Source organism: Natator depressus, chromosome 11 (assembly GCF_965152275.1).
Source record: "Natator depressus isolate rNatDep1 chromosome 11, rNatDep2.hap1, whole genome shotgun sequence".
NCBI classification, from domain to species: Eukaryota; Metazoa; Chordata; order Testudines; family Cheloniidae; genus Natator; species Natator depressus.
Window position 1 is genome coordinate 32,463,185 of NC_134244.1, and position 24,539 is coordinate 32,487,723.

The window sequence follows — 24,539 nt, forward strand, 5'->3', positions numbered from 1 at the left end:
CCACTCTTGTGGCTTCCCTTTGCTTCCCAATGAGAAAGTAATTTTTCTGAGGGGAAGCAAAGAAATCCGCGGGGGATATAAATTCTGTGCATGCACAGTGGCGCAGAATTCCTCCAGGAGTAAAGCAGTAAGTCCACATAGTCCAATCACAACTGGCTTAGTACTAAGTGATGGTGGCTGCCCATTTTCATCACCTGATAACTTTCTGGAAAAATTATTTTTTGTGTTGAAATGTTCATGCTTTGACTCCAGCCAGAGATGAATCTTTGTGGAAAGTCTGAACAAAATCCCTTCACACTGCTTTAGTTCTATGAAGGCAAGGAAAGGCATGCTTTTTCCATATTTAAAAAACAAAACAAAAACTACACACACTTCAATCTTTTCTCCTGCAACACAACATTAAAAAGTGGCTGAAATCTGTTCATAAGTAGTTTTCACTGAGGTCCACAACCACATTTGAAAAACAAAATTGTGTGAATAGTATTCAAGTTATCAGTGACTGAAAATAGGCTATTGCATACGCACAACAGAAAATGTCATTAAGTCTGAGGCTTCACATGCACAGTTCATTTTTCCAGTGGACAATCAGACTGCGCCTACACTGGAAGCGAAGGGTGTGATTCCCAGCTCATCTCGCTAAAAACAGTAGCATAGACACTGTAGTGCAGGCAGCAGCAGCAATGGCACAGGCTAGCCATCTCAAGTACATACCTGCAGGGTTGTCTATGGCAGTGGCTCTCAACCTTTCCAGATTACTGCATCCCTTTCAAGAGTCTCATTTGTCTTGAGTATTCCACATTTCACCTCACTTAAAAACTACTTGCTTACAAAATCAAAGATACAAAAGTGCCACAGCACACACTTACTGAAAAACTGCTCACTTTCTCATTTTTGCCATACAATTATAAAATAAACAAATTTGAATAAAAAAAGAGTATACTTAAGTGTATAGCAGGGGTGGCCAAACTTACTGACACTTGGAGCTACATACAACAGTCTTCAGAAGGTCGAGAGCCAGGGCACACTTGACAGGGTTCCGGGCTTGACAGGGTTCCGGGCTTCACCCCCACAGGAGGCACCTACCAGGGCTCAGGGCTTCAGCCCCACTCCTGTTGAAGCCCCAAGCCCCGGCAGGTGTTCCCCGCAGGGCTGATGCCCAAGACCCCCCGCCCCACCACTGGGCAGACGCACCTACCCCACCACCCCTCTGCAAGGCAGAGATCCCGAGCTCCCCCCACACATCTAGTAGGTGGAGAATGGAGAGGGCTGGCTCCGCGAGCTGCACTTTAGCGGTAAAAGAACTGCATGTGGCCCGTGAGCCACAGTTTGGCCACCCCCGGTGTATGGGACACAGAGCAGTGTAAACAAGTCATTGTATGGAATTTTAGTTTGTACTGACTTCGCTAGGGCTATTTATGAAGCCTGTTGTAAAAGTAGGAAATATCTGTATGAGTTGATGTAAACCCTGGAAGACCTCTGAGTACCCCCCACGGGTATATGTACCCCTGGTTGAGAACAACTTGTCTATGGCACTATACATATGCATTTTCCTTCAAAGGTGCACATTTAACCTGTTAATAACATGCATTCGTAAGTATAAATGTTGTTTAAAAAAAACCCTAAGATCTGATCATGATAACCCATCCTCACCTAAGTCATTTTTACTAATATGACTAATCCAATGTAAAGCCCTGATCATGCCAAGACTTCCGTAAAATTAGCTCCTTTGGAGTCAATGGGACTTCTCCTGTACATGAAATTAAACGTGCGAGAGTTTTTGCAGAATCATGGCTTAAGAAATTGGACATACTTATGTTAGGGATACACTACTTAGCTTATTCACCTCTATGCAGTGGTATCACATAAGGCTTACATACTGCTTTAAAATTCCACTTCAGCAGAAACAGGACCCAATTCAGCCCACACACAAGTACGTGCTTAACTTTAACCAACTGTTTAAATCCAGTTGACTTCAGTAGGATTTAAGCATAGGCTTAAATGCTCCGTTGAATTGTGGCTTTAAGCAATACTTACAAGATGCATAGGTCTTATGCGGTCACTCTGTTCAGGGGTCAGTTTCACTTTATTTATATATGTGGCTTTTACATTTTAAAGAAACCTAATGAGGGTTTTCAGCTTTTTTACATTTATGTAAAGAACTGGGAAAGTTAAGGCCTCAGAAGATCAATATACTCAAGCTTTAAGCACATGAGCAGTCTTCACTGAAGTCTTTGGGATTACTCAAGTGCCTAGAACTAGACACATGCTTTAGTAATTCAGGCCTAATATGTTCTTTTTTAAAAATATGTTAAATGCATTATTGAAGTTGAAGTTAAGAAATGCAAAAAAGAAAAGTCATGCTATGATCCTGATTCTGAGTGTGTTGTGATAGGCAAGGACAAAATGTGTTAAAACACTGGTGGGAGATGGACAGACAGATCCACAGACTTTCAGATATGTAGTATTCTCAGTTCCCAGTATTCTTGTAATAAACATATAGCATCAAATACTAGAGATATCAAACATGACCAAAGTTAACTATTCTACAGAAGCAATACCATTTTCCATTTCCTGATTTTTAGAACAATTATGTTAACTATGCAACCTTAACAGCGTATGAACGTTATTTGCAGATAAAGAGCAATCTAGTGTCTTTTCAGACAACTTTTAAATTTTAATTTTTTTTTTAAGAATACAACTCAATATAGAAGTGGCTCCATCATTGTACTGTATCTGTTTCAACTCGAGTGTATTTTGTCTTAGTCAAGGTCTACCCTATAAACTTATAGCAGTATAACTAAGTCACTTAGTGATGTGAGAAATCCACACCCCTGAGCAACGCAGTTGTACTGATCTAGCCCACAATGTAGACAATGCTGTCAACAGGAAGGCTTCTCCTGTTGACATAGCCACCGCCTCTCATGGAGATGGATTAACTACACTGATGAGAGACTCTCTCCCATTGGCATAGCAGCCTCTTCACTGAAACGCTACAGCTGTGCCGATGCAGCATTTTATGTGTAGACCAGTGGTTCTCAACCTATTTATAATTGTAGGCCATAGGTTGAGAACCACAGACCCCTAAGCCCAGCACCCCCAGCCCTGAGACCCCTCCTCAGAGCGGGGCCAAGAGCGGAGCCGCAGGCCTGGGCAGCTGGAACCTGGACACCCCCCCCCCCCCCCACAGCCAGGATCCGGGTTTTTTTAGCACACAGCTGGGCTGCAGCTGTGTGTTAATTGGGCCGCATGCAGGCCGCAGGTTGAAAACTACTGGTGTAAACGTACCCTTAACCAATCAACTGAAAAAAACTAACATTTTTATAGTAAGTATCATGTATTTTTTTTTTTGGTGAAGTTCTACACTATTAATTCAAGTTCTGTTTCATCTCCATATTATCCAATACAAGAGTCAAGACAGACCCCTGTATATGTCAGGTGGGGTGACCACAGGCCTTTCTTCAAACCAGATTTCAATATTACTCTATGACATGGCCATCAAAAGGCACATAGGTAATAAACAGCTGCAGCATTGTTATGTAATGACTTGACCAAATATGTAACCACCCTGAGTTTTAATTATTACTACTTTCTAGCATCCTGTAAGCAGTTTGTGGCAAGAATCATCTCTCTCTCTCTTTTTTTTTTTTTTTGGTTTCGTTTATTAAACTGTGCCTACTACAATGAGGTCTTGGTCCATGACAGAGATTTCTTGGCACTACCAAATTACAAACAGCAAGATAACCAGTACCTTTCGGTAACAAACTTGTTTTACTGAAGAACTACTAGAATTATTTTCCAGTGAAATCAAATATTAGTTCATCGTCTAATGTGTAATCTAGTTAACTGTTGCCAGTACAACTCTATCAGGTTTTGGGTTTTTTTTAGGTGTGTTATGTAATGTAAGATAAGTTTTTTTTTAAAGCTAGATGCCTTTTCGAAAATCTAAACTTTAAAACAAAATTTAAAAACCCACACCCCTACACCAGTAAAAGAATATACATTTAGATTTAAAAAATGCTAAAGCATTCTTGTAACAAAAGGTAGAACAAGGTCCTGCCAATTCTTTTCTCCTTGCAACATTTCATTCCTGCATCCCTTGCATTGTTTCAGATCGTTGTGACTTCAAGTGTTGCAAAGCAAACACAAAATCCTAAATTCAGGATGTGGCAAGGAAGTATATTATTGTTAAGTCTAAACAGACTAACTTTTTAGGATGACAAATAGATTAAATTTTTTACCTTTATGGTTCAACTTTGCTGTCTGAGTTTGTTTTAAATAGCCCTAAAGAAAAAAAAATTTAAAAAGATCAGCTCCTGCTGCAAAAGGAAAATATTTAAATACTACGATAACCATTTAGATACAGCTTCATCATAAAAAAAAGTCTAGAATTACAATATTCTATTTTCACCTACTAAAATATGTTATTAAAGTGGTGCCTTAGATTTAGAAAAACAAGCAGAGAATTATGAATAATAACTAACTTTCCAAGTTAAAGGAAATTTCTTCAGGCAAATATTTTTCCATTTCAACCCACAGCTGTAAAATATTACCATGCTTCTGCATTTCCTCATCTACAAAAAGAAACATTTAAGTCTGCCAACTTCATTGTGAAATGAATCACAAATATGTCCAAGAGTGTGCAATATTTTACATTATTCACACACAAAAAGCAGAGCTATTTGTGTGAAGAATGGAAAAATATTGAGTGAAAATAAGTTAATTTTAGAAACAGAGCTCAGCTGATATAGTTTACCTTTGAATGGTAAATTAATAAAATTTTAAGTTATACTTTTCCCTGTACATAACCTGCATGGAGCACATCTATACCAATGGGTTTCAAACTGCGGGTCGCGACCAAGTACTGGGTCGTGGAATGTAAAGCACTGGGTCGCAGCGGCTCTGGTCAGCACCACGGACCGGGCCGTTAAAAGTCTTGTCGGTGATGCTGCCCGGCTATAGCAGGCTAGTCCCTACCTGTTCTGGAAGCAGCCAGCAGCAGGTACAGGCTTCTAGGCGAGGGGGCCATGGGGCTGCACTTGCTGCCCCCACCCCAAGCACCGGCTCCGCACTCCCTTTGGCCAGGAACTGGCCAATAGGCGCTGGGGCGGGGGTGCGAGAGTGTCCTCCCCCTAGGAGCCAGACCTGCTGCTGGCCGCTTCCGGTGCGCAGCACGGTCCGCGGTGTCAGGACAGGCAGAAAGCCTGTCTTAGCACCCCCACTGCACCGCTGACTGGGAGCCACCCAGGGTAAGCCCATGCCCCAATCCCCTGCCCCAGCCCTGAGCACCCCCAGAGCCCCCTCCTGCACCCCAAACCCCTCATCCCCAGCCCAGAGCCTGCACCCCCAGCCCAGAGCCCTGACACCCTCTCGCACCCCAACCCCTACCCCAGCCCAGAGCCCCACACACACACCCTGAATCCCTCATTCCCAGGCCTCCCTGCAGCCCTCAAAAAAAAAAAAAAAAAAAAAAAAAGTTTGAAAACCACTGATCTATACCATTTGTCACTGAAGTGACATGGCAAGTACAAATCAGAAAAATAACATTGTGTAAAGCATGGAGGAAGTTCAGGTCAACTCTCTCTACATTTAGATGGAGACCCATTGCAAAATAATTATTCAAATGTGATGGTTACAAATTAAACATGCTAAAGTCAGGAAATTCACAAAAATCTGTACTAGTGCTTAAAGTAACCGTGGACTAGTACTGTTCTTATAAGAGCCACAGTTGTGTGTCCAGCTGAAGAGTCCACCCCTCAATGCATGCATTTCACAGAGCTGCACAAGTAAAGTAGTATGAAATATGCATTTTTCAGAGTGCACACTTCACCTGGAAATTTAAGCCCACCGATTCACCTTTTGAACCCACCCTGTGGGACAAACTAATCAGGACAATGAACTTGCATCAATTGTGAGGTGAGAACTGATCCTCTCAGTGTTCAAGATTAAGCTATTGTCATTTGTGAGGGAGCTTGCACCGCCTAGGCTAGCCTGGTTTCTTGTGCTAGACTCAGGTCAGGATGACACTAGAAACTTTTGCTAGTATAGTAACATCGAGTAGGGTGTGGGTTTTTTTTTTTTAAAACATTATCAGCAGCTGAACACAGCAGCTGAACACAGGCAGGAGGAAAGAGTCAGGAAACCATCTAGTGGGACCAACTGCACTTGGGAGCCAACTCTACAAAACAGCAAGAGAGAAACCCAGGACAAGAAACAGCTTTGAACAAGTAATAGAGGCAAAGCAGGAAGCCATAGTTAGTTCTTTTCATGCAGGAAATGTGGCATCAGCTAGCCCTGGTAGGGATGTTGAGATGGGATCATGAAGGGCACAGTATGGTATAAAAAACCTCTACAGAATAGAATGGTCAGCGCCATTAGATAGTTAAAATGAGACCTAGGAATTACCCAATGGTCCAGGACTAAAGAGATCCAGCCACATTGTCCCAATATTTGCTTATAGTAATCTTTAACAAGAATTCTTTCATTTGGTGTGTCGCCTGTTTTAATAAACTTTTTACGCAGCTAAAACTAGTATCATTATTTCTCGTTTGACAGAGACCCATGTTTGTTGGGCATCCCATCTCTAGTTTGGATGAAGAAACCTGCCTCTAACTGGACTCCACATGCAGTCTAATGAAGAGTTTATAATATTACACACTGCTCAACTATCATCCATGTGGTTACCAACACTTCATGAGAACCCACAAATACATGTGTTGTGATTCAAATTAATTTAAAATGCCAATTTTTAGTCTTTAATGGGAAGTACACAATATTTTTTAAAACAAGAGCGATTTTTATATATACCACATCACACAACTTTCTCCCTAGATTTTAAAGTACTATGTAGATTTCAGGAGCCTTTTGATTCCTGAAGAGCTTAGGTGGTTTTCGGCCAACTGGCACTTGCAAACTCTCTATTCACAGCCAACTGCTGAAATCCACACACACACAAAAAAAAAAAAAAAAACCCCAAAACCACCACACACATTCAGCTGCTTTTTGGAGGTCAGAACAGCATCAAGCAGGAAGTGAAAGTTTTCAAAATTGTTTTTTAAACCTTTACCTTATTTTCCCTAATAAGTCATCCGTTTCCATGGGAAGAGAGGCAGAAACAGGTTGAACAGCCAGAAGCATGTCAATTTCAGTTGCTGGCTGCTGGTTCCCCAGTTCTGCTCCTGTTTCCATGGCAACTGATGTAGCATCAGGGAAAACAAAAGGTAAAGGACAAACAACAGCTAAGGCAGAAAACAACAGTTTGCAAAAATAAATTAAAAAAAAAAAAAAGATGAGCTGAATACTTTAAAATGTTAATAAACTTAAATTACAAGATTAGAGGCCTGGTCCTAGAAATCAAACAAGCTGTCCTTGACTTCACTGGGAATATTCCCCTATGTATGGCTTGACAAATTCAGGCCCCAGTTTACAGAAAAAACCCCTAAGATCTTCAAAGCATGAAGAACTGTCATCAGCCAGTAAGATACTTTTTTCATAATTTCTAACTCACACTTCATAGGTATACATGTGTTTCTGCACACATGCACTTATCTATGTACTCAAGTGACTCCTGCCACCACAATAGTTGAGTACCTCCCAGACATTTAAAGATAGAAACAACAAAAACAACTTCTCCCTCTCTAAAAGAAAAGGAGTACTTGTGGCACCTTAGAGACTAATCAATTTATTTGAGCATAAGCTTTCGTGAGCTACAGCTCACTTCATCGGATGCATACTGTGGAAACTGCAGAAGACATTATATACACAGAGACCATGAAACAATACCTGCTCCCATCCCACTCTCCTGCTGGTAATAGCAGGGATGGGAGCAGGTATTGTTTCATGGTCTCTGTGTATATAATGTCTTCTGCAGTTTCCACAGTATGCATCCGATGAAGTGAGCTGTAGCTCACGAAAGCTTATGCTCAAATAAATTGGTTAGTCTCTAAGGTGCCACAAGTACTCCTTTTCTTTTTGCGAATACAGATTAACACGGGTGTTACTCTGAAACTTCTCCCTCTCTGTTTCTTCCTAGCACATTTGCCATTGGGTTTCCAAATGCAATCTGTTGAGATGAGTTCTGCACTATGCGCTATTCAGTCATAGTTAAATACAAACTATTGAGCAGCTAGCCATTAGCTCAAGACAAATCAACAACTGGCTGCTGGTTGGTTGAAACAAGGTCACTTTAATCATGTCTTTGTCATGTAGAGTATTCCAAGACATGGGACATATCCCCTGCCCAAGCACTATTCTTTACCATTCCCTTCTCTGTGAAGTTCTTGCTCCTCACCTCTCTGGAACTCTTCCAGCAGGTTTGTCTGTCTACACTGAGAATAGGCAGCAGGTGCCTTTACCGTTCAGGTGCACAACAACATCCTTTCTGCTGGATGTCACAGCTGCTCAAGGCCATATTGCACTGGATCCTGTGAAACATCTGAGCATTGAAGGCATTGTCTGCTACTATCTCACTAGGACTCTCTCTGTCAGCTGTCCTATAATTCCTTGTTCTTGGAAAGTATCTTGAGTTCAACCATTACAGCTGGTACCTTTGGGTCTCAGAGAACCCCCAAGATCCTTTCTGACACCTGCTTTCTGTACTCTCCAGAAAGAGAGAATAAAGGGTCTTTGGTTACATTCAGCTCAATATTACGTGTGCAGTGAGGAGATATCAGATCAGTTTCCCAAGACAACCAAGAATCTGTTACAGGTATTGAAACGTCAAGCGCAGAATGTCAGGACTCAATAACAGAAGGAAGACAATTAAGTTGATGACCGTGAGCAAGAAATTGCTCAGCAGAAGAAGGGGCTTGGGGAAGAAGTGTTACTGCTAGCACCTCTATTACTTCCTAAATAGTAAATTTGGAAGCAAACTCCAGTTTATACTGAAAAATTGCTATTCCTTGGGTTGAGAAAGTGACTGACAATGGGAGGTTACAATGCCCAAAATCCAGGCTCTGAAAGGAACTCATCACCTTGAGACATGATTTTTTTCCCCAGCCTGACACATGATATACATTTAGACAAACTACATTTAACAGTAATACTAACATTCAGTTAATTGAAGACCACTAATAACAAATAGAACAACAACATTACTTTACTTTAGGAATTAAGTTTACATTCATACCAGGCCTGTTGTCCCCCTCAAAAAACAAAAACACTGCAGTGTAAAACAAAGCAAGATGTTGCTTGAGGATACTAGGACTTATTTGGTCTGCTAATTTCAGCAGCTCCATTTTGAGCATGTCAATCAACACACAGATTTAAAAGATCCTCAGAATTTCTTTTCTAGACTTGGACAGGATGAGGAAGTTGTAGAAACAATATTCAACTCTGGGAAAGATACAATACACATACTACCTAATGGTTTCAGGCACAATATACCTGTGACTTACATACTATCATAGAAGGGAAACAGAATTTAAATTTGGAGTTTACAAAATGGTAGTCCAAAATACCAGAGACAGACTGAATACCAACATATTATCAGTAGGGGAAAAGTGCAGTAAGGAACACTACTGAAACAGAGACAGAAGAATGATCATCTGGGTATGACTGCAAACCAAAGATGATTGTTCTTCTATCTCTCATGGAAGATGATGCATATACATCTTCCCATACTTTGGTGTCCAGCTTCTAATTTCTGCTCCACTTCATTGGAGTGATCTATTACTTTTGCTCCCTGATATGCAGATAGTATAAATATCTCATATCACAGAAAAAGCACAATATTTATGTTAGTATTCAATCTGCCCCTTTTATTAAAATGTTTATAAAACACTAGGGCAAAACTTTCATCCTATGGTTAACAGAAAGTTTGCTGAAGATATCCTTTAAAGTAGAAGTTCTCAACCGGGGTCTGGAGGCTCCTGGGGGCACAAGTAGGTTTCAGGGGGGCCTCCAAAATAAACCAGAGAGCAAAGCCAATGTTAGACTCACAGAAGCCCAGGGCAGAAAGCCGAAGCCTGCAACCTGCCATGCAAGGCTGAAGCCAAAGCCCAAGCAACTTCGCTTTGCGGGGCTCCCTGAGGTTTGGGGCCCTGGGCAATTGCCGTGTTTGCTATCCCCTAATGTCAGCCCTGGCTTTTTTTAATCTACTAGATATTTAGAAAAATAGTTGCTGTGGCATAGGTGGGCTGTGAAGTTTTTATTCCATGTGGGGGAGGCCTGAGAAAGAAAAAGGTTGAGAACCCCAGCTTTAAAGTACATGAAACCTACCTTAGTATGCAATGGACATAAAAAAATAAAACCCTCACAAATTCAGAAGCCATCAGTCACACAAACAGCCAACTCAAATCAGAAGGCACTTTTCAAAAACCACCTTGGGACCTGTGAATTCTGAAAAATGGTTTGTAAACACTTTCCAAAAAGGCCTACCTATTTTTGGATTCCTTGATAATTGCCCAGCCCACATTTGACTGCTGTTTTGTAACCTCAACTGAAGAGCCACATGACAGTGTCATAAACAAATCCCTTATCAGAAGGCTACTAAATCAAACTCTATAATGGATTCAGTAAATTCATGTTGAAAATGTAATTTCCTTTCTTATGTAAGTGGACATATGGGTGAAATAACCTCAGACACTGTTACAATGGTGTCATGCCGAGTATCAGATCTCCTTCCTATTCATGAGGTTTTTCAGCCAATTTTGTACCTTTTGTCCTCAATGGCCTTCATACTTACTGGTATTTAGCTTGCTAAACAAATGTTCAACAGCCAAAGAATATATTTATTTTAATTATAATAGGAGTTTTGTTGTTGTCAGATAATTTCTCTCCAAGTCCAATACCACCATGTTTGGCACTAGAAGATATCATACATGAACCAATAGGAGTCCTAGGTCACACCCTATATCCCTTCTTACCAAACTAGTGTAGCCTGGCTCCCTCCAGAATAATCCTATAGTACACCCAAAATGAAAACATCCACAGATAAGCACATGCTTCATGATCTCAGGAAAACAAAAAAGAAAGCATTAATACTTTACCTATTCTTCCTTATTTCAATTAAAGGAAGACTATGTACAATTTATCAGAATGCTACCTGGCAATCTGTCTAATTTTATAATCCAGCAAGACCAACTGTGCATCTGTAGGCTGATCAAATCCCAGTAAAATATAGTCTATAACCTGTTTCTATATATCAAAAATGCTGCTACTTTAAAAATTACTCATTCAATTTTGAAAAACTGAATTCCATCTTCATGCATTAGGACAAGATGCTCTTTATGACCACTACAGTTAATGCTAAAAATTACTGATTGCAACTTACTGGCTCTTTTTTTAGCAAGTCATATAACTTACTACAACTTCCACCTTTTGGGGTTACATTTTCCATGATTGGCCTCCACCAAAACTTTGAGAAAATGGCTCAGCCAGTTTTGAGTGAGAAGAAAATGTGCATGTAGAAGGCAATGGGGTTTCTCACCATCACATGTATAAGATAAGTTATTGTGCCTTTTAAACAAAAAAAAACAAGAAGTTAACATTTGAAATCTGGGACTGAAATAGCCCTCTTTAAAGAGTAGTGCAAGACTTTTACTGGAGACAACTAGGCTTTAACCAAGTTATGACCATCTGAAAAAATCACATACCAAGTATATGCATAGGTTGGGTTTGCTTTTGGTTGTTCTTTTGGTTACTTGCACTGAGCTTCTTTGGGTGCGCACCCACAGAACATGAAGCTGCACGTCCACAGCTAAATTAAGTTAGCAGTCTTTTCATCTATGTTGCTGAAGGTGACCAAAAGAGCAGAAACTGAAGGAAGAGACCAGTGTTCTTCCCTCAGCCTCTGGGGGTCTTGTAAGATGCCTTTGAAACAATCCAGTCCTGATACACTCAATGTATGTAGGAAGGGAGGGCTCGTGCAGCCTCACAAAGACTTTTAGGAGGAAATCCCCCTCAAATGCATTTTATAAACTCAAACAACTTAACACCTCAGGCTGCAGACCTCCTATGGTATGCAGGAGAGGTGCTCCTTCCTAGCTGTCTGCCTCCTAAAATAATTGCATGGGGCATTCTGGTGTCACCAGAATATGGTTCTCCAAATATGGATTTCTCATGCCTTGTTTAAAATTATTTTACAAGTCACCAAAACTACAACAACTGCATAAATATAACATTACACTTGAGCACTAAGGAAGTACCAAAAGATATGGTTGTACAAACAACCGCATTACAATACAGTCTTTATATGATCACATACCATTTCCCCAAATACATATTATCTTCTGTGACCTAAGACAGATAGTACCACAAGGCTACACTTCAATGCCAGGTCTATGAAAATCATTTATGAGACGTACACAGTAAACTGTACTTACATTACATATTAAGTGCAACACTGAGTAACAGTGAAAATTTATTGGCATCTATAGGCCACCTATATTAGTAGATTAATTTGTTGCATATTTAACAGCCTCATCTTCTGAACTGTGCCTTATAAAAGCTGTATAGTGGGTTGAATAGTGATGATAGTAGAAGTGCTGATCAATGATTAAAATACATACTTGAACAAGAACAATATTGTGTGTGTGTGTGTGTGTGTGTGTGTGTGTGTGTGTGTGTGTGTGTATATATATAAAAACCTGTCACTAAAAACCACTACTATACCAATGAAGTAAAAGGGAAAAAAAAATATTCCAAGATGCTACAATAGCAGTAACATTACAGGAAGACATTGATGATGTAGTGCTTTCCCTTAGAGCCAGGCTAAAAGGTTATGTTTCTGCAAGTGCATTTTGGATGCTGCTAAGCATTAGCTATAACAAAATGCTCACATCAATCTGTGACATGATTCCTTTCTCCCATTCCATTCCTACATTTCATCTACTGTATGAATACATATGTTCACCATTCTAAAGTATTACATGAAAGATAATATTCCACAACTAAAGGCCTAGACATATCAAAATTGTGGGAGTTATATATATTTCAAAATTAGTAAATGTAACAACTGCCTGATGCATCTTCTTCACTCTACCCAACACATCCTGCAAAAAAAAAATTTTTTTTAAAGGGTGGGGAAACCAGAAGGGCAAGGGACAAATGCCACCTGACTACTACAAAAATTACTGAAGACTACACCAATAAACAGATGAAAGATATAGAATTTGCCTGCCTACATCACATATGTCAAAGTGCAATAGTCTACTTTGGTTTAGGAAGGCATTACTCTCCTATTTTCAATGAAGCAGCACAAAATTGTACATATTCTTCTACACTAAATCTTTTCTTTAGTAGCTTTTGGCAAGTGTATGTAGAGCTCTAGCCAAGCACAAGACAGCTCTTGACCCCTTCTAATATGCCAGCCAAGGACTCTATTGATCATTGCACCTCTAGTTCATGTGTCAACTATCTACTGCCCATCCCAACATTTTACAGTCCTGTTCTCTGAGACACTCAAGGTATGGTTGTAGGGAGGGGTACTTTCTCCACCAGTGCTAGGTAATTGCTATATCTTTCTAACAATGTAAAGTAGTCGTTATACAGTAGTCATACTACTTAATCCCTTTGCATGCTATCAACAAAATCCCAAATACTTACACCAGCCAACAGAACTAGAATCTACTGCTATTAATCACGCTTAAAAAAAAAAAAAAAAAACCTAAATCTAAAATGGGACTGTTTCTGCTTTATTCCTGACACAGTCCTGTTTCAACGATGACATTATCCTCAACCACACAGTAGCCCTTCAGCATGATCCCTCTTGAAAAGAAGGTAACAGGGTTTGACTCACTGTCTGATGAAGCATCAACAATTGCTACAGCTGAACATTCTATTCCAATTTAACTAAAGACAAAAAGAGGAGAGGGAGACACCCATTTACTTCCTTCCAGACCCGCTTAGGGTAGCTTCCTTGCGGGAGCCACAATGACCTCCTATTGTTTCTAACATCCACCAAGAGATTTTAGAAAATAAAACGATTCTCTTTGCACTGGATGCGCTAGGGGATATGCTAGAATGGTTTCTTCTAACACTATAGATATTGTAGAAAATTAATTTACAAGCTATTTTTACCACACAGCACTTTTCCCTCTTGCATCCTTAGCCTTCTGAGTCAAATAGGTTTGCACCAAACTGCTACTTCTCCTCACCATGTCTCCTAGTTGCTCCTTCATCACCTCAAAATGAAGCACTTGGAAACTCAGTGGTAACATAAGAACTTATCAGAACTCCCATAGGAAGAATACTACTTAGCACTTCTTATAGGCTTAACCTTTTAAAAAGTGCTGTAACTAATTAACACATTAAACTATCTTCATGTGCAAGACATGCCAGCTTTCAGGATCTCCACTCACCGGGCAAGAATTTATGTGACATGTCTTTTCAGCAGTCTCATCTGCCTGCGACACCAGATCATGAGCTTTTAACTGATTTCATAATGGACCTAAACCTGTGAGATATTGAGCACTCTCTGCTCCCTTTTATTTCAATAGAAGCTTAGAATGCTCAATACCGCAAAGAATTGGGTTCTTCGTTTCCCTCAAAAAAGTAATCATTTCTCTAGGAGTTCCAGCCACTAGCCATTAAGGCAAGGAAAGATAAGGAAAAGTTGCCAATAGCAATGAAATCCAATAATAGCAGCCACTTTATTCCTGTGCATGGAAAAAAATCGAGACCCTTTACATTTCTAAAACAAAACTTCACATTTACTAACGCAGCCCATATATACCACTGACGGCTGTTATTAATAAGCATATGTTCTGTGACATTACTCTTTTCATGGCTCAAAAATGGATAGGTATGTTTTTTGTAAAGCAATCTCTAACCTGTCTATTAAATTTTGCTTTGTGATACTTCTCAAGATTGTTATAGATCCAAGGTATTAAGTACTATTCAAACAAAATTATTTTTGTTATACATTTTATATTTTTGGAGTTTCCCCCCTTCAAAGCCATGCATAGGCAAAGCATGAAAATCATGCATTTTAATAACTTTGGTTTTGAAAACTTAACCTTGGCTAAATTTAGCAAAGATTTCTTATTCAAAAGAACACAAGCAATCAAAGGACTACGAAGGTTGCATGATGTATTTTTTAGGCTGCTTTACAAAAACAAGATTTTGCATTTTAGATTTGTGTCACTGCTGATCCTTGCAGTTTATTTCTTCAAACCCCATACTTTATCATTTTATTCAGTATTTAGTTAAAATTAAATATTTAAAATTGAAGTCGTTCTTATGTTGCAAGCGCAGCTAAAATGAAAGTCCTCTCTGGCAGCAGTGACCAGATTTTAAATGCAGGTAGATCAATAAAAAGAAAGGAGCTCAAGCACAAGCTCCATGTGTGAGTGGAATGGTTTATAATAGCTTGCAAATGACTATGTGCTTGCTGTAACCAGCTGTTCTTAAATTATGAATATGCAACCAATTCATGTTAAAGCCAAATCCCAGCACTATTTCTAGAGAAATCCCAGTAGTTTTTGCTTGTTCTACATGTGAGCTCTGTTAAGGATACAAATAGCAGTAAGCTTCAGGACAAATAGGACCAAACTATTGGCATTTCATGCACTAGGTCCATTATCACAGCAGGGGATGTCAATCACTGGAACATTCCTATAACAGCTCAGGCAATATGACAATGATCTCTCAGGGGGGAAAAAAAATCAAAATCTCTACTGCACACTCAAAGTCCCTCTGCCAACCTAATGCATTTTTGCTTCAGCCAATCAGATCGTCAGCCCTGACCTAGAAGACTTGCATCAAGCTTCAAACATTTAAAAACATCAATCATAAAAACAAAGACAGGACATTGAATTATACAGTATTAACCTCCAGGGTTTGCATACAAAGACCTTAGATTTATTTATGTCCCAACGCGTTAAGAGCTTCAGTACACCGTTCTTTACACCAAACCGGCTGCCAATTTGATGAACCTCTCTGCCCTCAGCAGGAGTGCAGCATCTTTGATTAATGAGTGCATGCTTGTGGAAAAGTGTAAGAACAGAAAACAGGGTAAAAAAAATAAAATAAACCACACAATTATGTCTCTACACATCTGATGGACCAATGCAATAATTATCTTAGAGCTGGATTTCTTTTACAGAGAATGCCTCATTCTTTTTAAATACTATGTATGTTCACTTAAACTCACACTGCAGTTATTTTAGTCTCTTAAAATACTTTTTTATAAAATGCAAATGTTATCTTTCACAAAGCACATTCATCTACTGCAAAAACTGTTAAAATTCATCAGCGCAACAAAGTCACTACTAAATAAGGTCACTACTTCTGACTAAACGTGTGTTTAACAAAGTGCTTTAAATCATCAAGTAAGTAATTCTTTAACAATTTTTTTAAAATTTTAAATTCCAATCTAACAGTCTAACAATTCAAAAGCTCAAACCAACTGAACTGGTGTATTTTTCCTCTTTCTAAATATTAACATATAAATATTGATTTAAAATTCCAAATCAAATCAGATACAAAGTATAATTTCTTATTTAATTTTATTAAAGGCACATTTTACACAGAACGTTCAATTTTTCCAAATTTTTAAAATGTTTTATTGTGACTTGCAACAAATTAGATGACAATAAGGATGTCTCTACACATCTGATGGACCAATGCAATAATAATAACTAAGTTCTACATATACAGACCCGGGGGAAAATCAGACATGTTTGTCTGATGGAGAGGTGACCACATTACTTTGGACCACCACTTCATTTTAGAAGAATTAGTTTAATTCCTTTTAGACCAAATACATTTTATTAAAAACACACCAAGAATTTTATCCTGCAAATGTTAACAGGCACATTGCTTAGTACTACTAAAAGCAGTCTCACAATGAGACTATTCACAATGGAAAGCACTGCTACACCTGATAGTATTTGCAGGACTGGGCTCAAGCATTCTGACGGTGCCATCACCTTTTTTTCTGCATACACCCATCACAGAGGTTAGAAACATCTTTACCTATGGCTCTAAACTATCACGGTTTGACTCATTCAACTCCTTGCCTACATCAAATGCAAAGATAGTCATATGGTCCCCCTTCACATATGGGAAATCATAACACCTGAAGTGTGCAAGGAAGCAGATGACAGTATGGGTTACACATTAAGAGACTAGAATCTCCTTTCTATGAAAATTGGAGGGACAGTGTCAATTTCAGATCTAGAATTGAGGGGGGAGGGGGATTAAGTGTTAGAAATAGTTTCAGAAACTACATCTTCCTGGGAGTTTGTTGGCCAATTTCTAAGAGTTAGAAAACAGTTTTGTATTTATTTTTTTTAAAAAATAACTATTTACTCTTTTTCCTATTGCTGTTTCAAAAAAACCCACACAAACAAAAGATTAAACTAACAAAAGTGCTATCAAATGCACAAAGTAAACAAACTGAATTAAAAAGCGAAAAAACTTTTCCTCTAATCTCTAAACATTAGCAAAAACCTACAGACAGATGTGGGATTTTTACACTGACAGCGTTGCTTTAAACTATCAGTCTTGTTACTTACTAATATTATCAGAAAACTTCACAATTTAAAAATTTTGCTCATAAATTAAAATAAAACCAAAGACACATTTGTAGCAGCGAAAGCTATTCTTTGCTTTCTCTACAATAAAGTTTCAGAGGAAACTGTTGTACATGACTTACAGACTACATTAAAGAAGTGTTTTGATACTGCTCTAAGGAATTCCTTTGGGTAGATCAAAGGCAGTATATGACCCTAAACAAGAAATAAAAAGGGTTTTTTTTTTAAATTATCTAGTTTTTCATTTTTAATCTAAAATATGAAAAAAGACGCAGATTAGTGAAAATATTCATCATATTTGACACTTTACAAGCTGAACGTAGACTATGAACCCAAACATACAAAGGCTTATGCACATGCTTAACTTTACACATGAGGGTAATCAAAAGTCTCTGCAGGATCAGGGTCAAAGGTTTTCATTTCTGGAGTTACAGACCTGGTATTTACAGTACTGATTCAGCGTAGTGACGGTGTGAGGCACAAGCAGACTAAGCAATTGCTTAGGACCTCAAGCAGCTCAAGGGGGCCCCCTATTCACTTTTTTAGTATGTGTTGGGGGGGCAACGGGGGGGGGGAAGCAAAAATATTCCTGCTTAGGGCCCATAATGGGCTAGCACTGCCTCCGATTCAGAGTCAGGTGACCTTCGTTCTGTTCCCAGCACTGCCATTGACTTGCTGTGTTGCCATGGGTAAGTCACTTCACTTCTCTGTATAGGAAAACTAGTAGTTAGCCACCTTTATGAAGCTCTGAAAAGCTTGGGCGAAATATAAGTGCAACTACTAGTGTTTGACGTACCATAGGATTATTTTTCTTATGCAGCGCTTTGGTGACTCATTTGTTGTTTCTGAATGTATGAGCAAAATTAGACAACATGTACCTTTTCTAAGTTGATCTTACTAATATAATATTATTGTTTCCATTACTCATCCCTAAAGAGTAAACATAAAAGAACTCCAAACCCCTTAGTACGTACTCACTTAGGTAATGACACTAAAGCAATGCTTCCATTATAACTACCACTACAACAGCATTAACAACAGAACAGATCATATGTAAGGAAAAAATATTGGTGCAACTGAAACTTTACAAAAACAGAAACATCATTGCTGCTTATCTTCATGTTTCTTACCCACTTGGGCTTTTTTGGCACAGATTGAGGGGGGCGCAGTTTTAATTGTCCTCCGTACCTATTTTAGTGTCCTGTATTTTCCCCCATACATTTCTTTAAAGCATACAGTTTACCTGTTACATTGTTTTGTCAGTGTTCAGACTGTTCCATTCTACATAAGTCTGAAATACACTGTTCTCTCTTCTCATTAAAATTTGTCAGTGTTTCTCTTGACTGCTCTCTAGTAGCATTTAAAAAAGGACACAGACTAGTTGATAAAATTATTTATCATCATCAACCAAAACAAACAATAGTAAGAGGACAAGGAAATCTGAGGGGTTTACCTTAAATTTTGGGGGGAAACCCTGATGGCCTTAGGCAAGTCATCACGTTGACTTCAATGGCCAACTCACCTGAGTGAAGCAAGAACAATTTGGCCCTTCATCAGGTCTCTGTTATAAAAAACCATCTTCAGTTTTTTTTTTAAGGGGAAAAAAAAATACCTATGGGTCATACTATACTATTAACAAAAAGAAAAGGAGTACTCGTGGCACCTTAGAGACTAACCAATTTATTTGAGCATGAGCTTTCGTGAGCTACAGCTCACTTCATCGGATGCATACAGTATGCATCCGATGAAGTGAGCTGTAGCTCACGAAAGCTCATGCTCAAATAAATTGGTTAGTCTCTAAGGTGCCACGAGTACTCCTTTTCTTTTTGCGAATACAGACTAACACGGCTGTTACTCTGAAAACTATACTATTACTTTTTAAAGCTGAAATCTCTATTAAAATCAATTGAAGGATATGCCCCTAGATTTATTTTTAAAATGGAGGAAAAATAAAATCTGGTTTTGAAGATTTTTGAATATAAATTACTAAAGACAAATTAAAAACCCTCCAAGGAATCTAGTATACTAAGAATAAATCTTGGTGAAATAATTTCAATTCTGGAAGAGCACTATCGTAGTTTCTTTGTAGTAAGTTTCATTTCTAGTTGATCTAGACTTGGCAAAATAACTTGGATCTCCTAGTGCTGGATATGCCATAAGAATACTGTGAATCTAAAAGCAATCTAGCACTAAACACATTCTTTCACTAATTCAGAGGGATCAGACAGAAAGCACGAACTTTCTTGCAACTGTGATATTCCACATCTTGTGTAGGAACACAAAAGTAGCAACAAAGACATTAACAATTGCAGTTCAAGCTGGGAGTGACTGTTCTGTTTCAATTCAATGACACCACTAATGGCTTCTTAGCAGCTCCATGAAATCAACCAGCTGTCAAGTCGATGCATCAGAAGGAACAGTTACGCACTCCCATAAGAAAAAGCAACACATCAGGATGTTTGGCAAAACATCTGCTCCTTTACACTTCAATTCTATAATAAACATGCAAATAAAGAAATAAGAAAAAAAAGACAATAGAAACTAAAAATTCTAGAGACTTTCATTACTTTCTTATTTGCATTTTAAATAATTTCCTTGCCAAAAAAAAAAAAAAAAAAAAACCAGTCATGAAGTGTCTTATCCACAAGGTTAGTATTAATGCTTAATGTATTTACAATACTCAACCAGTGCTTACTCCCTGTGTAATACAAAAAAAATATTGTTCTTGTTTCTGTTAAGAAATATCCAGGCATCTTACCAGGAAGTGAACATAGAAAACCACCTATTTCCCCAAAAATTACACAACATATTTAGTAAATTGTATCATAAAACAGTGCTTCAAACTAATTTTACCATATGAACTACAACCCTTAACATGAGTTTTCAAATTAATCTTATTTTGTTGAAACAGTCAAGTTTAAGTAACTCAATATACTAGAATTATTTAAATAAATTCATAGCATGAGAATTTAGTGTGGCAATTGTACAGTTTATTATGTCAATACACAGTACTCACAGAAAGCTTATTTACATGTTTCCTTCAAAACAGTAGTTAGTCAATAATAGGAAGAAACTATTAGCTGCTCCTCCAAAGAAGATTTTTTCTTCTAACACACGATTAAAATACCACAAAATGTACATATTTACATATAAATTTATCAATGTTTGATTTTATATGCTATAGTTTTTAAAAGAATCAGTAAGCTAAAAAAAGCTTCCTGTTTGCCAAACTGGATTTAAAATTACTTGAACACCAAAGATATCCCCCTTAAATATTTAAGATTCCTAACTTCTCGATATATCCAATACAGAAAATTGTTTCAACTACAATTTTCTTTATGCTGTCTGGCTTATTGATTATGCAGCATTGTGACAAAAATGTGCAGTTTACAATAGGTGCGAGAGACATCAAATATACTTAACTACCATTTTCTTAAACTGCTTTATCCTCTGTTGCTCACCATTTATAATCTGCCAAATCTTCTAGGCTTTTGTTGCATGTATAATTTAGAACCATCTGTTCTATGGGCTTTTAACTATTTAAACATTTTCATCTACCTACAATTCACATAACTGGCAGACATTCAATTCATCAAGGCTTTCTCAAGCATTTTTTAAAAGAACATAGTCAGGTAAATATCTGACTTTTGTTAACAAAAAAGCATACTTCCTACCTAAAGACATATTGTTAAATATATCATTCAATTTTGAGTATGTGAGAAAAAAATAAATCTCTTGATGTACTAAGACCTGTTCCTATTAGTTTCTAAGTTAATCGTAACCAATGTTTTTCTCAATCCTGAAGACAAAGGGAATGCAAATTAAATACAGACAGTTTCATTTTACCTTCTGCATATTTTTATTCACACTAACAAGAACATGAATATAGGAATCTGAATGGAAAATTAGAATTCTATTTACAGTGCCTATTATTTATGAAGTACTCAGTGTTTCATTAAGTTTTGCCATGTGACCAGGAGAACTTTTATTAGATGAAAAGACTATCATTGACAAGTAAATTAAACAAACACTATATTTTACTGGTTTTCCTTTTCACAGTAGCTGATAGAAGAGTTTATAACCAGAGGTAAAGTGATTCAGAATTGTGGCTGTTGGTATTTTTTAATTTTTTTTATTAGCATACTAACTACATTCTGCCAACTGCAGAATACAGCATCTGGAACATAATCCAAAATACATATAATGTCTACAGGTACTTTACAAACAGTTTATTGCATACATATAATACTGTTAAAACAGTTCTTTTGGAATCTGTCATTTTAAAAAATAACTGAATTTCCCTAACCCCCTTCACCTTCAGCTCTACACTGCTTCAGAGAAGATTCTGGACCAAGTTGTCTCATGTAAATTCACATGAGATAACTATTTGCTGTAAATACAAATAATGCTAACCCACAAATGAAATATTATTTCATATAACAACTTTGTATTTTTAAATAGTGAAATATATATTTATATCTGAAATAGTACAAAGCCAGAACACAAAACTGAGAGTAATTCAAAAGAATAGATATTTCTCCACCTGTTACAAAAATTCCAGAAAAGGAGCGCATAGTTTTAAGAACTATATGCATTCTAGCAGGATAAACTACACATCTCTCACTTTAAAGTGCAGCTCACAACACGTTAGATCAGAAATCCCATGGGGGAAAAAAACCACACACACACACACACACTTGGAAAAATTCCCCTTAAACTTTACATGACGTCACTGTCTGTCCCTGTTACATTTCCTAAACTTTGAGCCTTATCCAGCAGGACTTTCAAGATTTCCACCTACCCATCCACCCACCCCCCCCTTAAAGAGAGAGACAGACTTGGGAATAAAAATTTACCCAAGATGGCGAAAGCCTTGTTGTTTAGAGGGCAGAAAAATGGAGGATATTGTAATATACACAAAGGGATAAATTTCAACAACTCGACCAAGGGCTGCAGCTGCTTCTCTCTCTTTATAAGGAAGCAACGCACACAAAAGATAAAGGGAGAGAGAAAGAGAAGAAAGCAGCAAAGCCCTCAGCACAGGCAGACTGTCTCCCTGGTCTCTCCCAAGCCCACTCCACTCGCCCGCCGCCCTTTTCAACGCCCAAAGCGGAGTTTGGAGCAACTCTACAATGCCACATTTTGAAATAAAAGGATATAAAAGAGTCCGGGGGGAAGGGGGAGGGGGAGGCCGAGCGGGAGAGGGGGAGTTTGCCGCTGCGAGCTCAGCGGGAGACAGAGACACGGCTGTATTGAACCGGGCGGGCTCCTCTTACCTTGTGCACACTGCGAGCTCCCGGGGGCCCCCTCGCTGCACGCCACGTACCCCGCTGGGCAGCGGCAGGGGAGGCCGAGGGGAAGGAATTGCCCCTACGGCTGCAGCTGGCTGACATGCCCAGAGCTGCGGCAGCCGGAGTGAGCCGGGCAGAGCGCAGAGACACAAAGAGGCGCTCCCAGCCCCGGCGGCGGCGGAGCCGGGCAGCCAGTCCCAGGGACACACACTTGAAGCCATGAATAAAGTTTAAACTCGCTTGGGACACGGACCGCGCTCCCCTCCCCCCGGACTCGCACAGTAACAGCCTCTCTCCCCTCCTCCCCACCCCCCCAAACCCGAGTGGACAAGGTCAGCCCCTTTCCGATGGGACACACAACCCCAAAGGCACAACCAACCCACCGCAACAAAGGGATGATACAAACCAGCGGCTGCAGAACACCGAAACCTCAACTCCGATAGCAGCTTTGCCCATCCGAGCACGATCTCCCCGTCCCTCCTTCCTTGTCCTGAAATCTAGCAAATATTTCACATTTCCACCTTAACAGAAAATCCCTCCCTCCCATCCGGGGAGAGCAGGCAGAGGGATTTTAACTCACCTTTCTAGTGTGGAAGAGATCTCCCCTTTCTGGGGTTGCTGAAGATTAGGATGGGGGTGTGTGTGTGTCAGGAACGTTTCCCTGTCCAACACCCTCAAGAAGAGTGTAAAGAAACACCAAGGAGGGGTGGGGAAATTTGGGAGAGTGTAACCCTCTCTGGGTGTATCTGTTTCTCTGTCTGTCTCTCGCTGTCTCTCCCTGGTTAGTTCCTTACAGCGGCAGCGGATTGAAGCAGATTCTCTTCTCAAGGTTTATTCAGCTTCAGTTCCAGGCAAAGCCTTCATGAACCAAAAGTGACGTCAACCAACAAGGCTCTTCTCTCTTCAACAATGAAAGTTGCTGTTAACAAGGGGGAAAAGAGAGAGAATTGTTTATCTCATTTCAGCCCTAGTAATAAATGACCTATCAGCAACGAAAAGGAGCAAGGAAAAGAGTTTCATTTCTGTTCCCCAAGTGCACACTCTCTCTCACACATACTCTGTCCAATATTCGCCGGACTAGGAAAAGTTATCGAAAAGTTTAAGTCTTATAAAAGGGAAAAACATCATAAATCCACATTCGGTGATTATTAAATAATTAATGAATAGATTGGGAGGGAATGCATTAGTCCTTCATAGCTGTCTAAAGTAGTTCTTAAATTTATGTTCAGGTTAAAGATTAAAATACATCTAATTTATAATTACAAGAAAGATTTTATGGGGAGCAAATGATAGCCTGCTACCAAAAAAAAAAAAAAAAAAAAAACCAAGAAACCCACAAAATCAGACATTTTTTGAACCAGCCTAGTACATCAGCGAGTCATGCTAGATGTAATGCACAAGTCTTATGATGATATGACAGGAACAAAGTGAAATCCAAACAAATCCAAGTAAAACAGACAAACAGGGTCAGAAACTGTACGGTGTTTTAACATGGGTGTGTTAAAATAGTTCAACTGTTACTGTGGATATTTTAAAAAATACTTTCCAGAATGTCTATAAAATATGAGCATTTTATTTTGACTAATGGAGACGCTGGTTGGCTAAAACAATTGAATTAATAGGTTATTTTGTGAAAGAAGAGCAAAAACTGGCCCCTCCCTACTCTAACCCTTTAAATTATACACGTGGTTTCTCTCTCTCTCTCTCTCTTTTTGTCAAAAAAAAAAAAAAAAAAAAAAAAGTCAAGCTAGGCCAGCGTTAAAGTGCACTAAAA

The 24,539-nt window shown here is 38.8% G+C and overlaps 1 protein-coding gene across 16 annotated transcripts in view; it reads right to left on the reverse strand.

The window, feature by feature from the left end:
• The window catches only part of BAZ2B (bromodomain adjacent to zinc finger domain 2B), a 272,852-nt gene extending 249,278 nt beyond the window's left edge, over window positions 1-23,574 (reverse strand). For 6 of the 16 annotated variants that reach the window (XM_074967399.1, XM_074967410.1, XM_074967400.1 and 3 more), the window contains exon 1: window positions 23,346-23,567. The gene's annotated coding sequence lies outside the window, so the exon portion shown is untranslated. Of the gene's footprint in view, window positions 1-23,345 lie in introns of all 16 variants that reach the window. The other 10 variants (XM_074967409.1, XM_074967407.1, XM_074967405.1 and 7 more) reach the window with 8 other exon arrangements.
• Between the last annotated feature and the right edge of the window lie 965 nt (window positions 23,575-24,539).